Source organism: Eumetopias jubatus, unplaced genomic scaffold (assembly GCF_037043125.1).
Source record: "Eumetopias jubatus isolate StellerSeaLion01/CBP00866 unplaced genomic scaffold, mEumJub1_p1.0 scaffold_9, whole genome shotgun sequence".
Lineage (NCBI taxonomy): Eukaryota > Metazoa > Chordata > Mammalia > Carnivora > Otariidae > Eumetopias > Eumetopias jubatus.
In genome coordinates, this window is record NW_028274815.1 from 72,121,338 (window position 1) to 72,144,398 (window position 23,061).

The window sequence follows — 23,061 nt, forward strand, 5'->3', positions numbered from 1 at the left end:
TGATGATCTCATATTTATGTTTTTCAAAACCCAGCTTATATCACCACTCCAAAATACTGCTCCTTTAGAGGAAATTATGGCCTCCTTTCTCTGTACATCTTCTAGGCATCTGTATTGCTGTACTCACAATACTGTCCTGCAACTGTTTGTTTACATGGCTCTCTTGACTGTGAGCTCCTTAAGTCCAGTGACTGGGTCTTACTCTTCTTTTTATTCCCAGTACCCAGTGGCATTAGTAGATGCTCATAGATATTTGGGAATTAAAGTAATAAGTGAAGCTTATGTTTTCTGGCCACCTCAACAAAGGAGAAGTCCTTTTAAGGGCAGTGGTGAGCTGTATGTCCACAGCTCAGTGAAGGTGCAGGACACCATTGATGCCCCCAGGTAACATAGGTGTTGTTTCCCCTTACTTTAGAAACTTGCTGCTTTTCTCCCTCACTCTTGTGGCCCAAATGGAGCTTCCCAGGCCACTGTCTATGATACAAGTCAAGAGAGTTAATGAATCTCTTGGGGGGGGGGCGACGGGGGTGGCGTGCCTGGGTGGCTCAGTCAGTTAAGCATCTGACTCTTGATTTCAGATCAGGTCATGATCTCAGGGTCCTGGGATCGAGCCCCATGTCAGGCTCCCTACTCAATGCGGAGTCTGCTTGAGATTCTTTCTCTCCCTCTCCCTTTGCCCCTCCCCCAACTCTCATGCTCTCTCTCTCTCTAAAATAAATTTTAAAAATCCTTTAAAAAAAAAATCTCTACTACTGGGTATTTACCACAAAGATACAAATGTAGGGATCCGAAGGGGTATGTGCACCCCAATGTTTACAGCAGCAATGTCCACAATAGCCAAACTGTGGAAAGAGCCAAGATGTCCATCAACAGATGAATGGATAAAGAAGATGTGGTATATATACACAATGGAATATTATGCAGCCATCAAAAGGAATGAGATCTTGCCATTTGCAATGACGTGGATGGAACTGGAGGGTGTTATGCTGAGTGAAATAAGTCAATCAGAGAAAGAGGTTTATCATATGACCTCAGTGATATGAGGAATTCTTAATCTCAGGAAACAAACTGAGTGTTGCTGAGTGGGGGGTGGAAGGGATGGGGTGGCTGGGTGATAGACATTGGGTAGGGTATGTGCTATGGTGAGCGCTGTGAATTGTGCAAGACTGTTGAATCACAGATCTGTACTTCTGAAACAAATAATGCAAGATATGTTAAGAAAAAAGAAAAAGAAGAAGATAGCAGGAGGGGAAGAATGAAGGGGAGTAAGTCGGAGGGGGAGACGAACCATGAGAGACTATGGACTCTGAAAAACAAACTGAGGGTTCTAGAGGGGAGGGGTGTGGGGGAATGGGTTAGCCTGGTGATGGGTATTAAAGAGGGCTTGTTCTGCGTGGAGCACTGGGTGTTATGCACAAACAATGAATCATGGAACACTACATCAAGAACTAATGATGTAATGTATGATGATTAACATAACAATAAAAAATTAAAAAAAAAGAATCTCTGTAGGTTTTTTCTTCCAATAGCTCAGTAATAGGTAGCAGTTCTTTCCTCTCTGTTGCTACTAATGTCAAGGTATGAGCACAAGTTATTCCCCACTACTTGGAGAACATAGCCATCTCTAAAGAGTCCTGAGAGGATCAAGTGTCTAGATCTAGTAAGATCCAGCCATCCCTGCCCTTTCAGTGTTTGGTTTTATAAGGAAGTATATTCCCTTTTGGACCAAACCAGTAAAGTTGTAAGACTTACTAGCAGGCAGAGCTCAGCTCTCTACCACTGTTGGTCTTCTTTCCCCATTCTTCTCCTAGCCTCTCCTCTAAAAACTTATTGAACAAATAATAAAGAATATCTGTGAGATAATAGAAAATATATGTGTTGGTCACTGCCCCCAGTTCCCAGTACAGAGTCCCTAAAACCTCTGTAATTTCCTAAGTGATAAGAGTAGTAGCAGCACCCTTTGTTCTAATATTTGGTCTTTGACGCCCCATTCTTGACAAAGAATTTCTAAATCCCTTGGAATTTCCTGGGTGACAGCAGTAACTCTTGCTGGGCTCCTGGATGGGAGCTGGCCACCAAAAAGACCAAGCCATGATTAGAAGCTGGAATCTTCAGCCCCACCTCCCATTCTCCAGAGAAGGGAGAGGGCCTGGAAAGGAGTTAATAATTGATCATGCCTACGTGATGAAGCCACTGTAAAAATCCCAAAAGTATGAGGTTCTGAAAGCTTCCAGGTCAGTGAACACCTCCATGTATTGCCAGTGACACACCCCGATTCCACAGGGATAGCAGTTCCTGCTCTGAGGACCCTCCTAGGCCTTGCCCTATGTATCTTGTCATCTGGCTGTTCATCTGTATCTTTTATTATATCTTAATAAACAGGTAAACCTAAGTAAGTGTTTTCCTGAGTTCTGTGAGCTGCTCTGGCAAATAACTGAATCCAATGGGAGGAGGCCATGGAATTCTCCAATTTGTAGCCAAGTCAGACAGAAGTTGTGGACAACCTAGGGACCTACTTATGGTTGGCATTTGAAGGGGACTGATCCCTCCATTTGCGGGATCTGAGGCTATCTCCAGGTAGATAGTGTCAGAACAGAGTTAAATTGTAGGGCACCCAGCTGGTGTCACAGAATTGCTTGGTGAGGGAAAATACATCAGAAGTGCTATGAGTATGGGAGGGTGCCTGGCTGGCTCAGTCAGTAGTGTGCAGCTCTTGATCTCAGGGTTGTACGTTTGAGCCCCATATTGGGTGTAGAGATTACTTAAAAATAAAATCTTAAAAAAAAAAAGAAGTGTTACTCTTGATCTAAGGGTTGTAGGTTTGAGCCCCACATTGGGTGTAGGTATTACTTAAAAATAAAATCTTAAAAAAAAAAAAGTGTTGTGAGTGTGGTAGTGGTGTGAGAATAAAGGAGAAACACAGGAAGAAAGACTTTTGTTTTGTTTTTTTTTAATACAATATCCATTTGGAAGACTTCTAGTTTTCAAATGACTGAATAAAGATGGTTCTGTGCCCCCCCACACAACACTCCCTTTTCTCTTAAAAATCGCCTTTAAACAACAAGAAAAACAAAAATAAGAAACACAGAGTTTAACTTTAATAAAACTAAGAGACAATTGTGACACTGAACCAAAGAGGAAGAAGGTCAAAGTGAAGTCTGGTTGCAGGGCCATGTTGATCAGAAGGAGCTGGTTCATTCCACCCAACTGCAGAAAGGCTCAGGAACTGGTGGCACCATGTATCTGGAAGACAGAAGTGAGGCCAGGGAGTGGAATGGGGGCTGTTTAAGAGTGTTTAAGGAACAGCGAGACCTGTAGGTTCCCATGCACTCTACAAAGGGGCTTTCCCCCGCCCTCAGAGATGAGAGTAGAATCTCTGGAGAAGCCAAACTAGAAAATCTCAGGAGGTCAGGTACAGAGGAGACAGGCAGTGAGGTACTAGAGTCTGAAAAGAGGGAGAGGACTTCAGTGCCGAGGTGAAATGGCACTTCCCCCCTCCTCCTCCCACAAGAGAAACTCAACACCCTTAGAAAATAGACCTACCTATACTAAAATTTAGGGACACCAAATGAGAAAGTTGGCTAGCCATCTGCTTGTATTACATTTCACACCTCCTTAAATAAATAGCTTCCAAACAGATTTTAAGTATCTCATTTTAAGTTACAAATGGGTAGACAAAGATCACTGGATATCTGAGGAAAACCTCCAAGATGGAAGCTAGAAACCAACAATAACAATAGCAACAACTCAGAGGGGGAAAAAACTTTTTGGAGAGAAAAAAATCATTCCACAGGGTTGGGAAAAAAACTAACACCAGATTTTTCAACAACACAGCTAGAAGCTAAAAGAGTAATGCTATTAAAAATCTGAGTAAAAGTTATGGGGCACCTGGCTGGTTCAGTAGGTGGAGCATGTGACTTTTGATCTTGAGGTTGTGAGTTTAAGCTGCATGTTGGGTATAGAGATTACTTAAAAATAAAATCTTAATTTAAAAAAAAAAGCCTGAGTTAAAGTTATTTTCAGCCTAGAAGTCTACACCCACCCACCCAAACAAACCACTGATTACGTGTGAGGATAGGATATACACATTTTCATACATGCAAAATCTCAAAAGGTTATTCTTTTCACATATCCTTTCTCAAGAAATCGCTAGATGATATGTTCCACCGAATGAAGACATAAGCCAAGAAAGAACACAGTGGATCCAGGGAAGAGGGGATCCAACACCAGAGTAAGGCAAAGAGCCTCTCCAGGATGATGGTAAAATGAAGTCTCAGAAGATCTCAGATAACGTAGGTGATGTGGGAGACCCAGAAGTCACTATGTCAGTTAAGTGGGATGGAGGGCTGCAGGAAGGATGCTGTCGGGGGGAACAAAACAGAGCTACTAGATTATCTAACAGGTTTGGTCATATGAGAATTTTTAGTGAGAAGCATTCTCTAGAACTGTCGGTGGGTATGGAAACACAAGTTGTTCAGTGAAATCTGAGCAAATGACAAAACAGAGGCAATTATCAACTTCAGGACAAACTAAAAGACATCCAAGAAAGAAAATGCAATCACCATTCTTGACTCATCGGCAAACAGTATTTACAGTCCTTTTAATTATCACTGAATATGGATTTAGCCAGAAAATATGGTACAACTATGTTGGAGGTAGGGGAAGGGGCAGAGGAAGAGCGCTAATCGCTTTGCCTGCAATGAAAAAAAAATCAATAGATAATATCTAACTCGATGACTAGAGAGGATCACATGCCGAGAAACTTGGAGGCAAATAGAAATAATTATAAAAGGTAAAAATGATTGTGTCTGTAAAATAGGATGGTGAGGGTGGGACAGAGCTGTGTGAAAATACTGTTGGTTTTTTGTTACAGGCTTTTGGGCACTACCTGACCTTTTAAATTATGTACATACATTGCTTTGATAAGTTAAAGTTAGTTTAAAAATATCAAGGGGCACCAAATTATTACACAGCTCACTTGCCCACATGTAGCATTACGGCTCTGCTTTTATGCTTGAAGGATTGAAGATGTGATCAGAGAGCTGGTCAGAGGACGGGTCATGAAGGGCCTTGTGTGCCAACCCAAAAAGCTTGAATTTTATTGTACAGGGAGTGGAGAGGCTTCAGGGATCTTAAACAATGGAATAATACAATCAGACACGCTCTCTGAGCATTAGCTTCCTAGACCATGTTGGCCTGGGAAGGACTATAATGCCACTTTTCCCCCGTCAACATTTTATTATGAACAATTTCAAATGTTTTAGTTACTAGCTTTAAATTTATATTGATTTATTTTACTATTTTTTATTCTACATTATTAAATAATTATAAATTAGTTAAATTTACTATGAAAATTTTTCAGAAAAATTGGCTTATGTGGTGAACATCCATTTGACTACCTAGATTCTACAATTAACATTTTACCATATTTGCCTTCTCACATAATGATCCATCTATCTATCCCTCTGTCCACCCATCAGTCCATCTGATATTTTTGATACATTGAGAGACATCAATATATTTCATCTCAACACTTCAAGGTGTATATCATTTATGAGAATTCTTTTTGCAGAAGGGGAAAGCATAGACTGTGGAATCAGACAGACCTGTTTCGATCTCAGATTATAATTTTGCTGTTAGATTATGCAACGTAACAGCACATTTGGGGGTCTTCATTTTAAAGAAAGAGTAGAATTATTGTTTATTCCTTGACTTTCACTAGCACAAAATTGTATCTACATTGGTATAACCTACTTTTTTTTTTAGTGTTCTTCAATAACTTAAACATCAATTTTTCCAGTTAAATAATTACCCCCGTGGTAATTACCAGTTTCCAATACTAGTGCTAGACTATTAGCCTTATATGTCAACCTAAGAGATCCTAGAACCTTGATCATTTTCTCTACCAAAGAGGAAGGAGTGCAGTCCTCTCAGTGAGACTCACCACCACTCTCCAACATACTGTCAGAGAGAATCTGCCTCATTTTCCTGTGAAATAAGCCTTAGATCTTAGAAGATGATAGCGTTTGCTCAGAACAGGAAATGAGCTCTTAGATGCCTTTGGGAACACTAATTGCAATAGGTTAATAATTTATCTTTAACAGTTTTCAACAAATATTCATTGAGGGAAATCTTATCAACATACTATAAACTTGCTTCTGGTTAACCCTGTCTACCACATGTTTAATAAATGGATTCAGCTTTAATAACTTCAGGAAATGGAAGCTTATTTATTCAACCACTATCTCTTGATTCTAGGATGCAGAGATGCAGGGAAATTGTCCTCAAGGTATACTCTGGGGACGCCTGGGTGGCCCAGATGGTTAAGCGTCTGCCTTCGGCTTAGGTCATGATCCCAGGATCCTGGGATCGAGCCCCACATCGGGCTCCTGGCTCAACAGGGAGCCTGCTTCTCCCTCTCCCTCTGCCTCTCCCCCTCCTCATGCTCTCTCTCTCCCTCTCTGTATCTGTGTCTCAAATGAATAAATAAAATCTTTAAAAAAAAAAAAGGTATACTCTGTCTAGTGGGGAATAATACAAGCAAGAAAACTTAAAAAATATATAGTAGAGAGTGATAAATAGCATAACAGATGCTTAAGATGTAATAGGATCAAGGCACAGAAGTGGGACCAGCCTTTGTGGAGAGGAGGTTGCTGTCAGGGATCAAGGAAGCCTTTTAGAGAATGGCATACTTGTGTTGTAAAGGAAAGGCCTTGAGAAACCTCACCTGACATAACTTGCATTTTCAAACTGTTTTGTGTAATGGAAATGTCTTTTTATGTCTTCTTTTCATTTATTCAACATCTACTGGGGACTGCTCTGTGCCAGGCCCTGGCCATGGTTCTGAGAATACAGCCGTGAACTGGGCAGATCTTTGCTCACAGTCTAGAGGTGAGACAGACACTGAGGAAATAAGTGTAAGTGTGAAGAACATTGCTTTTTTTTAATTAAAGATTTTACTTATTTATTTGACAGAGAAAGAGAGAGAGAGAGTTCACAAGCAGGGGGAGAGGCAGAGGAAGAGGGAGAAGCAGGCTCCCAGCTGAGCAGGGAGCCCGATGAGGGGCTCGATCCCAGGACCCTGGGATCATGACCTGAGCCGAAGGCAGCTGCTTAACCGACTGTGCCACCCAGGCGCCCCAGTGTGAAGAACATTGTGATAGACAAAGAGCAGGGTCTGTAGCAGAGGGGACAGCCCTAGCCCCGGGGGGAGGCATGAGCATACAGCTGAGCACTTAGATGTTTGCCTGGTCAGTGCGAGTTCTGTCTTCTCTTTGAAAGTGCGGTCATCCTCACGGTTATTCTGAATCCTCTACAGGGCCTACCCCAGGGACCAGGGATGTAGTTAGCAGCTCAGAACCACTGCCTGTTTGGGTCTTTCATGCTCGGGAAGGCACTTCTGGATCTTCACCATTCTGAAAATAATCTGTAGTTTCGTAGAGTGCCAGAGACAGAGTTCTGATTACATTCTTCCAAAGAGTTTTTACCGAGTGTTTAAAGTCTTGCCTGGTTAAGAAGGACATGAGACTATAGGTCCTGAAATCATTTAATTTCACATTGCAGAAGTTCTGTGCTTGAAACTCTAACTCTAGCCAGCAATCTTACAAATGCCCATCGTCGATCACTATAGGACAGATATTCACTGTAATTTTTATGGAAGGTGGGTAAGAGGTGCCATCACCAGCTGTCAAGGATGGTATATTATAGAAGCTCTTCAACTTACCAATTTTCACCTTACAAAATCAGACAGATATAACCAAAGTTGGCTTTCCAAAATCCCAGAGACAAAGATGTAGCAAGTAGATTTTAAAGCTTTATCCGGTAACTGTAACCAAGATATTAACAAAGATGAACCTCTTAGACTCTTGTCAGTGTCTCTGATTTTCCTGGAACCCCCATCAAGGAGTATAGCTGTGCTGATAGCCCCATGGCCATATTCCAACTTTACTTCTCAGGGATTCCAGTGTTAGCACTCAACCCAAACCTGCTCTTCCTCCAATCTTTCCATCCTGGTCAATGGCAGCTCGATGCTTCTAGTAGCTCAGGCCAACAATTTGGATGTGGTTTATGACTATTTTACTTTCTTCCACACTTGATACCCAGTCTGTCAGACAATCTTGTTGATTCCACCTTCAACATATATCTAGAATATGACTTCACCTGCTGTCATCCCAATCCAAGCCACCATCAATGTCTCCTGAATTATTACAATAGTCTCCTACTTTGAGACAGCATTTCTACCTTTGCCCCTTCCAGTCTTCTCAACAGAGCAGACAAAATGATTCCTTTAAAACCTCAGTCAGGTCATGTCATTCCTCTAATCAAAGCCCTTTGGTGGCTTCCATCTCACATAGTGTACATGTCAACTTCCTTACCATGGCCTCAAATGACCTGCATGATGGGAGCTCTTCCCCTCCCTCCACCTGCTCCCACGACATTGTCGTCCTAATGCATGTGGTACTTTCCCACCTCAAGAACTTGGCACTTGCTCTTCCCTTGGCCTCCATTTTTTCCTGCAGGGATCCTTCCCTCTCTGTCTTCAGTGCTCCGCTCAGATGCTGCTGTATCATTGAAGCCTTCCCTAGCCACCATATAAGAATTAATGACATCCTTTCCCTCATCCCAAACCTTTCTTTTTCCCCTACTCTGTTGTTCTGCAGAGCATTGACCACAATCCAATAGACTATGCTTTGCTTGTCTATGTATTTATTGATTATCTCCATCTAAACTTTATGACAGAGGGACTTTATCTTGTTCACCTCCATATTTCTAGCACATAGAACTCTGCCCATCACCTGTATTTAATAAGCATTTGTTAGATAAATAATACATAAATTGTAGCTTTATTGCTATAAATGTTATTTCTAATATTGTTATGATAATTCAGATTTTTCCTTTGTTAGCAGGCTAACTTCTATTCACCCTTCAAGACTCTACTTAGGAATTCCAAATTCCAAAAGGTTTTCCCTTCATCTTCAATACTGTGTTAGAAGTCTCTTTTCTGAGCTCCCACAGCAACACGAGCACGTCTCCATCAGAGCCCTCATCACGTGACAATGTCTGTTTACCTAGGGCACTTCCCTACCGCTGGCCTTTGAGTGGGGCATAGTATCTTTCATCTGAGCTTCCCAGGGCTTTGCACAATGTTTGGCACATGATAAGCCTATAGCTGTTCGAAGGAAGGAAGGAGAGAGGGATCAAGGAAAAAAGAGAAGGAAGGGATAAAAGGAAGAATGGATGGAAAATAGACTGTAATTTTCATTTCTAATTTTAAAAAAAAGAACCTGGGTGGCTCAGTCAGTTAAGCATCTGCCTTCGGTTCAGGTAATGATCTCGGGGTCCTGGGATCAAGTCCCACGTCAGGCTCCCTGCTCAGTGGGGAGCCTGCTTCTCCCTCTGCCTCTGCCCCTTCCCTCTGCCCATGCTGTCTGTCTCTCTCTCTCAAAAAAATAAATAAAATCTTTTTAAAACATTTAAAAGCAAGCAAAGAAATAAATAAAAGCATCCTTTACAAATTCAGTTCACACACTTGAGGAATAATGCAGACCTTTTTTTTTCATTAAGATTTTATTTATTTATTTGACAGAGAGAGACACAGCGAGAGAAGGGACGCAAGCAGGGGGAGTGGGAGAGGGAGAAGCAGGTGTCCTGCTGAGCAGAGAGCCCGATGTGGGACTCAATCCCAGGACCCTGGGATCATGACCTGAGCCAAAAGCAGACCCTTAACCGACTGAGCCACCAACGTGCCCCCAGGCCTCCTTTTAAAAAAAATTGTGCTAAAGTACACAGAACAAAAACCTTACCATCTTAACAGTTCAGTGGCATCAGTACATTCACATTCTTTTTGTTTTTAGTATATTCACGTTTTTGTGCGACCATTACCACCATTCATCGCCAGAATGCTTTCATCCTGTACCACTGAATCTCTGTACCTGTTAGACGCTAACTCCCCTTTTTGCCCCCTTCCCCCAGCCCTTGGCAACCACCATTCAATTTTCTGTCTCTAAGACTGTGACTACTCTAGGTACCTCATATAGGTGGAATCACACAGTACTTGTTCTTTTATGACTGGCTTATTTCACTTAGCATAAAGTCCTCATAATATCCACATTGCAGCATGTGTCAGAACTGAATTCCTTTTTAAGGTGGAATAATATTCTGTTGAATGTATATACCACATTTGTTTATCCATTCATCTGTCCTTGGGCACTTGGGTTGTTTCCACCTTTTGGCTATTGTGAGTAATATTGCTATGAGCATGGGTGTCCGAAAGTTCTTGCTTTCACTTCTTTTTCATATATACCCAGCAGTGGAGTTGCTGAATCATATGGTAATTCTAATTTTAAATTTGGGGGAACTGCCATCCATTTTCAATAGCAGCTGTACCTGTTTACATTCCCATAATAGGCACAAGAGTTATAATTTCTCCATATCTTCACTAACATTTTTTCGTTTCTTTCCTTCTCTTTTTTTCTTCCTGTCTTTCTTTCTTTCTTTTAATAGAAGCCATCCTAATGGGTGAGGTGCTGCAGAGTTCTTAAAATCTAAGTACATCTGCAAATACATTTAAGCTCCCAGTAGTGTGTCTTTAGCCTGCAAGGCAGCCCGTGGTACTGAGGTGAACTTCTGGAATTTGTTCAGCTGCATAGACACTTATTCCTCTCTCCCCATCTGCTTACTCCTAGCAGAGCCCTGCCAGCCACTTTTGAGTGGCTTCAGTGGTATAAATTCTCATGATTCCTCGTGCCCAGCTGCCCAGCAGCATTCAATATTTACTTCGAACCTTACTCTCCTCTCTTCACAAAAGGCGATCGAGGAGGAACTATACGTGGTTTACTTGCAGGAAAGAGATAGCATAAAGATAATAAGCAGGCTGGGTGAGTTATAAAGTAAGAGAGTGGGGCAGATTCTATAGAGCCCTTGTGTGCCAGCAGCAAAGCTGAGTGAAGGAACATCTGGAAAGCCCCTTCCCCCAGCCACATCCCACATCACCCCATCAGCCCATCACCCCTGGAGTCCAGCTCTGTTCTTAGGAAGCTTTGGTTAACACCGAACATCACTTCTCCCTTATTGCAGACAATTCTAAAATATTTCCAAAAACTTATGTTCAGGGAGCTATGATTCAAACATTTTAATTTCACAGTTTTTTAGAAGATTTTATTTATTTGAGAGAGAGAGAGCACAAGCAGGAGAGTGGCAAGCAGAGGGAGAGGGAGAAGCAGGCTTCCTGCCGAGCGGGGAATCCAGTGCGATGTGGGGCTTGATCCCAGGAACCCGGGATCATGACCAGAGCCGAAGGCAGATGCTTAACCAACTGAGCCACCCCAGGCCCCTCATTTCACAATTAACTGTTACTCTGGGCAAGTCAGTAAACCTTACTACACCTGTTTTCTCAGCTATGAAATGAAATTATTGGACAAGAAGTCTTTAAGGACCTTATCAGCTCAAAATAATTTTGATTCTAAAACTTCCAATGATCCAAAAAACATTTCCTTTTATTTTAGAAATGTTTCATATATATCAAAGCAGTTGTCTTATTCTGCCCTCAATGGCGACCTCATTTATATTGAGTAACTCTGAAAACTCAGAATCAGATGCTTGTTGCTATTTATTCGCTGCCAGAATATTGTAAATGTGTGTGTCTGCATTTGCAGAGAGCTGTAACTTCTCAGTCATTTGCCCTCTTGCCTGCCACCGCCTCCAAATGTTTCTTTTCTAAAAGCACACACAAAAATGTCACTGGATTAGATATAATTATAAAATGCTACCTAGAAGCAAACATTATATCAAGTGTGTGCTCGGTAGTACTCAAAAGCTGTAATTGCTCATGTATCACTCCCTTTTACTCACTCACTGTCAAATTCACTTTGCAAACAATGTAAAAAGAGACAAAATTCAGAAATGTCATCTCCCACAGTGTCACCATGGTAGAAAGGGATTGAGCCTGTTATTGTTATGATGTTTTTATGGGTTTTCCAGCCTGTTGAGAACCATTTCAGGATGTTGAGTCAAGCAATGTGAAATCTGGGATCACCCAGTTGTTTCTGACACACTTTCAGTTGATGTCGTCAGGCATTTCTTAGCGTAAGCCAGTGCCCACCTATTAGTCATGTTCATTTTCATCAATTTTTTTAAAAATAAAAATAGTTTATTGAAAATAACTCTTTATACCTGCTCATTCACTCATTCTGTATTCTGGATAAACTTTAAAAAAAAAGTTAAGGGGCACCTGGATGGCTCAGTCAGTTAAGCACCTGACCTTTGGTTTTGGCTCAGGTCATGATCTCATGGGTTGTGGGTGGGGGTGGGGGGGCTGGGGGGGTGAGGTGGGGTTCCATGCTCAGTGGGGAGTCTGCTTGAAAGATTCTCTCCCTCTGTCCTTCCCCCACTCGCTCTCTTGGGCTCTCTCTCTCTCAAATAAATTAATTAATTTAAAAAAAAAAGGTTAAACATGTTGCCCTTGAGTTGTTGTATATGCTCTGATTTATCAGTAGTTGTTACCACATGCAAAAGAGAATCTCATAGATAATTCTTAGTTTTTAAACCCCTTTAACACTTACTTTGGCAGCATACAGTGTACAGGATAGATACAAATCAAGTAACTTACTTTAATGATTCTGAAATGAGGTTTGCAGTTTCTCTATGTTAAAAGTCCATGCTATCAATTATATCATTTGAATTTCAGTTGCAGGAAACAAATCACCACCTATTTTAAGCAGAAGAGCGTTTAATTCAGTTGGGGAATTATTAGGGAGGCTGATAGGAGTGGGATAAGCTGGGTTCTTTTTTTCTTTTCTTTTCTTTCTTTCTTTCTTTCTTTCTTTCTTTCTTTCTTTCTTTCTTTCTTTCTTTCTTTCTTTCTTTCTTTCTTTCTTTTTTTAAGATTTTATTTATTTGTCAGAGAGAGAGCACAAGCAGGGGGAGCGGCAGGCCGAGGGAGAAGCAGGCTCCCCACTGAGCAAGGAGACCAATGCGGGACACAGTCCCAAGACCCCGAGATCATGATGTGAGCCCAAGGCAGACACTTAACCGATTGAGCCACCCAGGCGTCCCAAGCTGGGTTCTTTCTAATGACCCCCAGAACATCACCACTGAACAGTCGGGAAAGTAGGGTATGGGAGTTTGCTCTGGAAGGTTTAAGATGCACCAGTGAGGGCGCCTGGGTGGCTCCATCAGTTAAGTGACTGACTCTTGATTTCAGCTCAGGACACAATCTCAGGGTCCTGGGATCAAGCCTGAGTTGGGCTCTGTGCTTAGCAGGAAGTCTGCTTCAGGATTCTCTCTCTCCCTCTGCCCCTACCCTGCACTCGCACTCTCTCTCTCTCTCTCTCTCAAAATCAATCAATCAATCAATCTATCTATCTTAAAAAAAAAAAAGAAAGAAAGAAGAAGAATGCACTACTGACTGTGATCCAGGCAGGGGTCAGGAAGCTGCCCCTGCAACTGCCCTTTGACATTTATGAAGCTAGTCTCTCTGGACACCAGGATGCTGTTGCAGAAAACACAGTGATTCCATGACCATGACTGTCAGCAGCAACACCTAAGAACTCAAGAAGGTGGTACTGACCCCTTCTGCTTTCCAAATCTTGCATAATGCACTGAGTTGGTATGATCTATTTCACACCCAGAACCAGCTGCAAGGGAGTATGAGAAGTGTGAGATTTTTTTTTTAACACAGATAATCATTAATTGTTATTGTCATAAGTATTACAAAGGCAAAACGCAGAATATAAACAACACATAACAGGGTGGTCTGACTTCGTTTGCAAGGGCCAGAGACATTTTTTCTCCTGTATTTTTATAACAAATTACACATTCTCTTCTACACGTTATCTTTTTCATTTAATAGAGTATCTTGGATATTACTATGTATCAACACCTAATGAGCTTTTACATTCTTCTTTGTTTTATGACTGCAACGCATTCTACAGTATAAATGTACATAATTCATCTTACCATTCCTCTTTCCATGGACATTTGGGCAGTATCCAGTCATTTGCTATCACAAATAATGCTGCGATGAATGGCCTTGTTATTTACGTGATTTCCCATGTGTAGAAGAGTAGCCATAGGATGAATCCCTAAAAGTAGAACTGCTCAGTCAGTGGTCATATTGTTTGTCATTTCGTTGTTCTTGTTGTTATTTGTGATTTTTTAAAGAAAAAATATTTTATTTTATTAATTAGTTCATTTTTTGAACTAAAAAGCTAATACACACACAGGGTAAAAAGATAAATAAAAAGGAACAAAAAGGTAGATCGTGGAAAGCAGCTTTCCTTCATAATTCATCCAGAAATATTCTATGTATATATAAGCACATAGACACACGTGTATCCATATACACCCACACACAACATATGAACATATAAATTAATATGCAGAATTTCTCTTCTTTGGGCTGATTTTTTTTTCTGCATATGGTCTATGGGGGTCAGGGGAGTTTTGCTAAGACATAGAGACCCCAGGCTTCTGTGTAGCATTGGGTTAGAAACAAGCCTTCAATACTGTCTCATCATTTCCTCTTTAGTGTCCATGTGTGGTCTTTCCCTGTGCCTGTGCGGTCACTCTGCAGGCGAGGATGACTATGGATGTGGGCCTTCCACAGTCCATGGCCTCAGGTTTTCTAACAAGGTCTTCTATGCTTTGTGCAGAGTAGTCAACATGGGGTCCATCTTCTCCATAAACTGACAGATTCCCTCTGCCCCTCTCCTGGTTGAATCTTCTGTTTCGTGTGGCCCATATATTTTTTCTTGCTTTCCTCCCTTCATTTGATGGAGCATGTTTTGCAACAGTTTTCTGGAAAAGGGTCCATGGAGGGTAAATATTTTAAGATCTTGGGTGTCTGAAAATGTTTTTATTCTACCTTCCCACTTGATTGATACAGTAACTAGATACAGAATTCTGGATGAGGAATATTCTTCCTTCAGCTTTGAAGGCTTTGCTCCATTGACTTATGGTTTTAAGTGCTTGCTGTTGAGAAATCTGAAGTTCTTCATGTGATGGAAGGATTTCCTCTTTGTTCCCAGTGAAATTTCATGATGACGTGCCTCTGCGTGAGTCTCATTTTCATCCATTCTCTTAGGCATCCTGTGGGCCCTTTCTTCTGGAAACCCTGAGTATTCTCTTGAATTATTCATTGCTGCTTTCTTCTCCTCTGTTATTTAGATGTTGGATCTCCTCGTTGGGCTCCACTTATCATTTCTCTCCTATTTTCCTTCTTGTGATCTTTTTGCTCTGTTTTCTGGGAAATTTCCCCGACCTCTTCTAGAATTTCTTTTGCATTTTTTTCATTGCTGTTGTATCATGTTTTCAATTTTAAAGAGCTCTTTTGTTGTTGTTCTTTGAATTTTTTCATACCATTCGTTGTGCAGACTCTTCTCATTTCCCTAAGGATATTGATACAGTACTTTTAAAATATGTTTTGTTTTTCCTAAAAGGACTCTTTCTTCTAAGTTGCTTTTTTTCTATTTCTTTGCTTTGATCTTTATCTTCCATGTTAGAGTCTTTCCTTAGATGTCTGGTAATTAGTTGTCTGTTCCTGATTTTAAAGTGAGGGACTAGGGGGTGCCTGGCTGGCTCAATTGGTAAAGCATGCAACTCTTTTTTTTTTTTTTAAGATTTTATTTATTTATTCATGAGAGACAGAGGAGGAGAGAGAGAGAGAGGAGAGAGAGAGAGAGAGAGGAGAGAGAAAGAGAGAAGCAGAGGGAGAAGCAGGCTCCCAAGGAGCAGGGAGCCCGATGCGGGACTCGATCCCAGGACCCTGAGATCATGACCTGAGCCGAAGGCAGACGCTTAACCATCTGAGCCACCCAGGCGCCCGAGCATGCAACTCTTGATCTTAGGGTTGTGAGTTCAAGCCTCATGTTTGATGTAGAACTTACTTAAAAGAAAATTTTTTTTAATGGGGCACCTGGGTGGCTCAGTCAGTTAAGTGCCTGCCTTTGGCTTTCTAGAGTCCCTGGATTGAGCCTATATTGGGCTCCCTGCTCAGTGGGGAGTCAGCTTCTCCCTCTCCCTCTGCCCCTCCCCACACTTGTGTTTTCTCTCTCTCAACAAAATCTTAAAAAAAAATTCTTTTTAATAAATTTAAAAATAAAATAAAGGACTAATTTTCTGGGGTATTGGAATTTTTCCATGTGGTGTTAGGGGTGTGACCTACACAGATGTGTGCATTTCAATACTGTATATAAATTATAACCCAAAAAAATACCTATTAGAAAAACTAAAAACAAGTGAGAAATGAAAACACTAGAAGCTCTGATGGAAATTACCAAGCTACAGTTCTACCTTTGGGACATCTGGGTGGACTGTTTGTTGATATAGGACCCAGTCCTCAGTGGGATCTAGCATTCCTGTTCTGATACTCTTTTACCTTCATAGAGAATAAACCTGTAGACTTTGCTAGGATAAAGGAGGGCCATTACCCAGCAGTGTCAATGGGGAAGGAGTCCTAAGGATGAACCTGCTTCTTAAATATCTTTTACCCATTCCTCCTTATTTCAGCATGATGTCCCCTCGCTTCGACTGCAGTATTACTAATACAATGAGTTCTTGAACCTTTTGAGATGCTGCAGTGTAAATTATTTTTTCCTCTGCTTTCTCACTGCCAGTCTCTAGCTTCCAAAATATTATTGTTCTTGCCTCTTGTTTTCCCAGCCCCAGAAGGCTTTTGTCTTTTTTAAAAAAATAAATCTCTTTATTGTACTTTTTGTTGGGTTTCAAGAGGAAGCAAAGTTAGATGTATGTAGTAAATCAATTATCTTAACTCAGGAGTCAGGAAATCAGAAATGTACTTTTTAACCCTCCAGCTTCTGCTGTACATAACAAGTTTGTACTCTCCAGCTTCTGCTGTACATAACGAGTTTGTACAAAGGTGGCCATAACGAGTTTGGAGTAGATGCTAAAAGCAACTTCCCAAAGCTGTCATGGTCCACCCTTTTGGCCACTCAATGTCTACACATACTCTTCTTCTTTTTTTTTTTTTAATAAAGATTTTATTTATTTATTTGACAGAGAGAGTGAGAGAGCACAAGCAGGGGGAACAGTAGAGGGAGAGGGAGAAGCAGGCTCCCTTCCAAGCAGGGAGCCTGATGCGGGGCTCGATCCCAGGACCCTGGGATCACGACCTGAGCCTAAGGCAGACGCTTAACCATCTGAGCCACGCAGGTGCCCCTACACATACTCTTCTACTCCGACTTTAATTTCTAAGCAATAATAGCGATCCAAACATGCTTTCACTGAACAAAATGGAAAGATCTTTGTGGAAAGGAAAACATGCTCAGTATCTCTCTGAAAGGAAGAGTGAAAAGTCCCCTTCCTTGGACCTCTCTCTGGGTAATGTTCATTCATCCAGTTCTGGAGCCATCTCTCCTGGATATCCTGTAACTTAAGAACTAAATTATAAAATTAACAACCAACCATATGCCTTATAGGACATAGTAAGGGAGAGGGGGTACTGGTTATCTCTAATTATATGTGTGTTAGAAGGAAAATATGGGTGCCTGCCGTAGTCCTACTTTCTGCATCTAGTCACGAGGCCGCAGTTGGTATTTATAATTTCCTTCCTTTGTACCAGAAATTCATCTGTTTGGAGTTCATTTTGTCTGTTAATTCAATTAGTGGCAGGGTTAGACATTTCAGACTGCCAACAAAAAATTTTTAAATGGGTCCTCCCTTATCCTTTGTTATTTTCAAAATGCAAATCTCCAGCCTCTGGCTTTGCAGGGATAGTGTTGATATTACTGATTCCTGTGAAGAGAAAAAAGCAAATGGGTCATGTGTTGTACTTTTCTGTGTAGACGAGAGCCCTGGGTGAAAATCAGCTTGACAGCTGAGCACTTGTAAGAAGATAGGCAAAAATGGATTCATTTGCCAATGGAAGGAAGATGGACTTGCCTTGGATTGAAGGCTAGAAAGTTGTAAGATTCCCACTGTCATACAAATAGTGAAGATTGACCTTGTGTTCAGGAAAATCACCAGCCTCAATCAAGAGATGGTCAGCAGGGATAATGACAAGCACAATTAAGGTAGTCCTCAAAAAGCAGTTTGGGAAGGGTAATAAAATTTTTTGGTGTCCTCCTTCCTCCCTCATCAGCCTCAGCTTTCCCTGCTCTCCCTGGCCTGTATTGCATTTGTAACCAATCTCTGCTAAAACATTAACTATTTATAAATATGTCTTCTGATAAAAGATTGATATAACCCCTTCAAGAGATAGTTGCATTTCAATAGAGTATTCATCAAAATGGACATTTCACAATTAAAAAGAGTAGAACTTTACTGATAGAATAGATGATGGGATTAATCTACACCACACCCACTTCGATTTTGATTTTTTTTTTTTTTTAGAGAGAGAACGTGGGAGATGGGAGAGTAGGAGGGGCAGAGGGAGAGAAAAGAGAATCTTTTTTTTTTTAAAAGATTTTATTTATTTATTTGAGAGAGAGAGAGAATGAGAGATAGAAAGCACGAGAGGGAAGAGGGTCAGAGGGAGAAGCAGACTCCCTGCTGAGCAGGAAGCCCGATGCGGGACTCGATCCCGGAACTCCAGGATCATGACCTGAGCCGAAGGCAGTCGCTTAACCTACTGAGCCACCCAGGCGCCCAGAGAATCTTTTTTTTTTTTTAAGAAAAAGCTCTCAAGAGTAAAAGGAGTCCTGACAGCGTTGCCCATGAGGGCCTCTAGGGTTGGTCTTTTATAGAAAGCTAACCCAGCAACTTAAATCATTTTAACATTTCTACTGATAAATCACCATTGAGTAAGGACTAGTGATAACACCTTCAATGACTTACTTCCCTTTTAGGGTCTGGTTATTTCTTGTTGGTCACAGGTGATCATCATAAAGATACCCACGCCACAAGACCCACCCCACAGGCCTAAGGCAGTATGGTCCTCCACCCCACACGCCTAGGGTAGGGTGGTCCAATTTGTCCCTTATCTCTGGTTTCCCCACACCTCCACATTTTTGGGATTTCTGTGAGCCTGATCACATAGCCCCATATCTCTCTCTCCCTACCTAGCCCCGCCTGTCCCTTACTCAGTGACCTAAGCTGAAACCAAGATTTGGATGCCCAACCAACTGTGCCACCCAGGCATCCCAGAGGGAGAGAATCTTAAGCAGGCCCCATGCCCAGTGTGGAGCCTGATGTGGGGCTCCACCTCACAACCCTGAGACCATGACTTGAGCCAAAATCAAGAGTCAGAGGCTTAACTGACTAAGCCACCCAGGCACCCCATACCCACTTGATTTTGACAAAAGTATCCACTAGCTTATAAAACAATTTCACTGAATTGATCTGTAATATAGATTATAATTAGTGATGGGAAAAGGTTATATCCACGTCTCCTGACATCTGGACCACATTCAGACTCTATTGTCATTGAGCTCAAAGGTGGCTTTATTAATTTATAGTTCTGTTATTACCAAGCCCAGAATATGTGGGCAGTGGTTAACTTGGATGTTTAAGACATAGCACTCTAGTCTGTCAATGATGAAGGATAGCTGGAAGAAAGGCAGTCAGGAACAAGGGGCCTCCCCACCCTAAGAGGAAACCACCCTGAAAAGGATTTTACACCACCAGGGAAGGAGCCCTCCACCCTTTCTCATGTGAGATAGGTGACAAAAACCTGATTGGATGACAGGTGTAGGGAGGGTTAATCAAATTAAAACAGCCATCCAACAAGCCCATAAAACCCCCTTAGGGGTTTTTAAAAAACTTAAACTCCGGTGGCAGGGCGCCTGGGTGGCTCAGTCGTTAAGCATCTGCCTTCGGCTCAGGTCATGGGGATCGAGCCCCGCATTGGGCTCCCTGCTTGGTGGGGAGTCTGCTTCTCCCGCTCCCCCTGCTTATGTTCCCTCTCTCTCTGTCGAATAAATAAATAAATAAATAAATAATCTTTTAAAAAAAAAAAAACTCCGGTGGCAACCCTCTGGGGTCCCCTCCCTCTTCAGGAACTTTGTACTATCACTTTGCTATCGCTCAATAAACCTTTCTTTGCTGCCCACCACTCTGTCTGGTCTACCTCTTCGTTCTTTGAAGTGGTGTGACCAAGAACGGAAAGCACTTAGAGGGGAGGAAATCCTGTAACATCAGCACAGGTTATGACTCAAACCATCCAACCATCTTCCAAATTCATATCTGGTCACTAGGAGAATTGGCTCAGGAACCAATGGTAATGTTCCCTGGTCCCTTTTATCTAGCAATTTAAAAACACCTTTTGGTGCCATTTTCACATTGGGAAACTCTTCAGCAAGTTCAAGTTGAATGACCAGTGCATTTTAGGTATTACCAGGGGAGTAGGAATTACTGACCCCTTCAGGGTCCTTCTAGCTGGACTAAGAATCAAACTGAGATGAGACAGATTAATAGGAGAAAATAAAATTTAGTAGTGTGTGTACAGGGAATCCACACAGACGTGGATATTACAAAACAGTTAAGCAAAATGAGGTATATATGTCCTCCTGAACTGAGGAGAAGGAGCAGGGATCTAGGACTTCAGAGGAAAGGAATGCAATTTATAGGAATATGAAAAAGAGTAAGTATTTGGTAAACAAATGTTTGCTGGGCCATCCAGAAACAATAGGACATAGAGAGGACTTGGATCAAATAGCCGTGCTAGGTTCCTCCCTGTTTACCACACCTACTTCATATCATAATGTAGTTATTTATGGTGATAACTCTCTTCCTGGAGCAAGTGCTCTATCTAAATTCTTTTAGACAGTTGATGGGGAGATAAAGGGATCTAACTGAACCTGCTGGGTTTTTATTGCTTTTTAACTCAAAGTAGTCTTCATGTCAAAGTGGCCCACCTTGGTCAAATCAAAGAATGCCTCAGAGACAGAGCAGAGACTGGGCTCAGGTCCTCTCAATCCTGACCCTAAAATCTAGCATTCTTGGGCTGCCTCTAAAAAGAAAGAAAAGCTCAAACTCTATGCCTCTTGAGTAGCATACCTTGCAGGAATGCAGAGGGAGGGTGCTTACTGATAGGAAGATGCTTACTACAAAGACTGGCGAAGACTGGATCAAGCCAGTGCTGACCTTTCACTGACTGCCCCCCTCATTATAATACTAAAATCACCCAGGCGTGGAGATTTAACATGATAATTAGACATGCAACACATGAAGAAGCATGAACTTTAAGTGTGCAGGTGCTAATAAATCCCCGCCTCTAAATGCTTAGATGGGGCTCCCACCTGTCTTTTAAAAACTCTCCCTGACCTCTGCTCGGGGAGTCAGCCTGAGAATTTTCCCTCTGTGCTGTCTCCCTTGTACTGAGCAAAAGCCCTGATAAAGTCTTGCCTGGAACTCCCACTGGGCTTGTCAATTTCTACTGCTTGGAGAGCCTAAGGAGGACCCCAGTTGGGTCCTTCAGTCCTTAGATTCAGTATCTACTAATTTGGAATTTGTGATCTTTTGACTTTTCCTTTGTGCTATCTATGAGAATAAGATTTATTAAACAGTTGACTAAAAGGAGAAGTTTTCAGAAGGAAATAATAAAAGGATTTTAGAGAATGAATGCTTTTCATAGAAACAATTGATATGCTAATCGAAATGAATGCCACTTACCTGTTAATTGTAACAGTCTGCAAGGTCCTTCCCTTGAAATGCTTTATTAGCTTTAAATGTAGTTATTTTAAGTGCTCAGTTAATTATGTTACACCTCTATAGCTATGTTTATAATTCGTACCTGCCCCCCCCCCGCCCCTCCGTCCCCAAACAAGCAGTTCAAAAGGCGGGATTTTACCAAGAGCTAAGAAATGAGATCATGTGCCACAGAGCCCATAGTGAAGAAAACCTTGATCCTTGCTCAGGAAGAAAGGGGCTGGTAGCAGCAGTAAAAAGCTTTCAGTAGGAAGGAAGCAAATGACTTGGGTAAAGTATCTAGATCATCTGTCAAATAACAAACCAGAGGAAATTGTGGGGTGGGTCAGGAAAAAGGTTAGCTGAAAAGACCTTCAAAATAGATGTGAACAACCTAATAGGAGTGAGTGTGCTTGTGGGTTTGGGTTCCCGGGAGCTGGATGTCCGTTGAATGTGAGAAAATGGACCGTATAAGAATTTTAAAAACCAGGGAGATCCATGCTTTTGAAAGCTTCTGGCCATTTTGTAATCTTTAAACCTTGCAGAAAAGGTTGTTCCCAGAAAAACGGAATGCAGGAATCTGGAGCAGGTTTACTCTGAAACTGGCCTTTAGAATGGAGACATATTAACATGAGTCTAGTGGCAGAATGGGATGAGAACCCTGCTTTACTGTATGGAGATTCTACCAGTAAATACTGTCTGTCATCTTGATCTAGGTATTTTTTTTCAAAAAGCATTTGCTTTTTTCAACTTGAAAGTATACCTGTTGGCACCTTTTAAATAGAGGTTTTATTAAGAGGTGAAGTCAAAAGGCTGAGGGCCCCGGGCCAGCCTGGGGATGTTAGGAGTCTTCCTCAGCCGGGCAGGTAGAAGCTCTGGCTGAGGAATTGTAAAAAATAAGGATTAAATTTACAAAACACATATGAATTTATTTAAAATGTAGGTAGCTCAATCTACAGAAATAAAGTTTTAAAATTAAAAAACAAGAAAAGTCTAAACAAAAACCATTGTAATTGCTGTAGCTAGGTGCATGCTTTGCTCAGCGAATGTGCACATTGGCATTCAGTACCAGGCCCCATGCCAAGGAGTTGGGGAGGGGAGAGACTGAGGGAAACCAGGACACTTGCTTGTTAAAATGTTTACTAAAGAAATAAATTTAATAAATAAATTAGGGGAAGGAGAGACAGAGGATTCCTTCTGTTTTTCCTCACTGTTCAGGTCCAGGAGTTGCCACTCACTTCTGTTATAGAAACAACTATTGATAATACTAGAAATTAACTTAATTATGTTCACTGCATTTAAAAAATAGTTAAAATGTATGATTTTCCACTTGGGATGATTTGTTTGGCCCTGACATGTTACTGTTACCAATCTGCTTGCTTGTTCACAAATGTCTCTCCCCCTGCTCTACTGGAAGCTCCTCAGGGGGTAAATTTTCATCCTCACAACCCTCAAGATGCTTTGCTTTTTTTTCCATTC